The sequence below is a fragment of the Chiloscyllium plagiosum genome, unplaced genomic scaffold, assembly GCF_004010195.1.
Source record: "Chiloscyllium plagiosum isolate BGI_BamShark_2017 unplaced genomic scaffold, ASM401019v2 scaf_4765, whole genome shotgun sequence".
NCBI classification, from domain to species: domain Eukaryota; kingdom Metazoa; phylum Chordata; class Chondrichthyes; order Orectolobiformes; family Hemiscylliidae; genus Chiloscyllium; species Chiloscyllium plagiosum.
The window spans coordinates 1-1,656 of NW_025165930.1; the positions used below are offsets into that span (position 1 = coordinate 1).

Here is a 1,656-nt window from a genome sequence, read left to right on the forward strand (position 1 = left end):
AGGAGTCAGTCAGGTGTGTGGAAATTTTTACTCCTGACAGTTGAATCTTTATAGATGTTGCAATGACAAATTTCTAGTGAACTCCCTGCAGTGGGGCATGGTTGAGAGCCAGAGGACCAGTGACAAGCAATAGGGCACAATTAAACTGCTTCAAAAAGATCACACACTTGCACCTATGGAAAGCAGTAAGCATATAGTCCCTGGGTGACGGATACATGAAGGTGCCTTTTGTGCTCTCTGAAAGGTTTGTTATCATAGCTACTCCTTTTGTAAAGGACATCTTTTCAGAGTGGTTATAGCGTGGCATTTTGCCGATTTTGATGACATGGTTACCACCATTTTTGGTAACGAACAAGCTTGGTAATTGAAAAAGGGGTATTTTCCTTCAACATCTTCTCACTGACCTAGGAGCTCTGTATTTTTACTTGGACATGGCTCTCCTTGCATACACGGCAGAGTGGGAATATCTACCATGGTCCCAAGCCACAGGGTGACGTGGTTTATTTCGTTTCTTTGTCTTTTCCACCAGCGGTTCCTTCTCTCCTTCACCTGTCACTGAATTCAAATTCCACCAACTCCCATGGTGGGATTCAAATCCAGGTACCCAGAACATTCCCTGGGTCTCTGGTGTTGAAAACAGCGTCATTGAATGTTTTCAAAACAGAAGTATATCCTCGGCATGGACGAAGTGGACCAAGAGGTCTGCTTCCATGCTGTACATCTCTATGACTCTAGTCTTGTGAGGTAAGTGATTCAAAGGTAATTTGGGGGTGCACAGGGATATGGAATCCCAAATGCAAACAGATCAGCCATAATTTTCTGAATAGCAGGATGGCAGGCTCAAGGGACAAAATAGCATACATCTTCTTCCAACTTCTATGTCTGTGTCTATTTAATGCTAGTGGGAATATCTACCATGGTCCCATAGTACCATGTCTATTTAATGCTAGATAGACAGATTAATGTCTGTTAGGGAATCAAGGAACACGGAGAGTGGACAAGAAACTGGAGTTGAGGTTAAAGATCACCTATAATCAGAGAGTCATAGCATCATAGAGATGTACAGCACGGATACAGACCCTTTGGTCCAACTCATCCATGCCAACCAGATATCCCAACCTAATCTAGTCCCATTTGCCAGCACTTGGTCCATATCCCTCTAAACTGTTCCTATCCATACACCCATCCAGACACCTTTTAAATGTTGTAATTGTACCAGCCACTACGACTTCCTCTGGCAGCTCATTCCATAAATGTACTACCGTCTGGTGAAAAAGTTGCCCCTTAGGTCCCTTTTATATCTTTCCCCTCTCACCCTAAACCTATGCCCTCTCCTTCTGGATTCCCCCACCCTAGGGAAAAGACATTGTCTATTTATCCTATCCATGCCCCTCGCAATTTTATAAACTTCAATGAGGTCAGCCCTCAGCCTTTGACGCTCCAGGGAAAACAGTCCCAGTCTATTCAGCCCCTCCTTATAGCTCAAATCCTCCAACCCTGGCAACATCTTTGTAAATCTTTTTGGAACCCTTTCAGGTTTCACAACATTGGAGACCAGAATTGCACGCAATATTCCAAAAGTGGACTAACCAACTTCTGCACAGCCTCAACATGACCTCCCAACTCCTACACTCAATGCTCTGACCAATAAAGGAA

General features: G+C 43.9%; 1 pseudogene; it reads right to left on the reverse strand.

Annotated features, from left to right (window-relative positions):
* Window positions 1-6: 6 nt before the first annotated feature.
* LOC122545219 lies at window positions 7-555 on the reverse strand (annotated as a pseudogene).
* Between the last annotated feature and the right edge of the window lie 1,101 nt (window positions 556-1,656).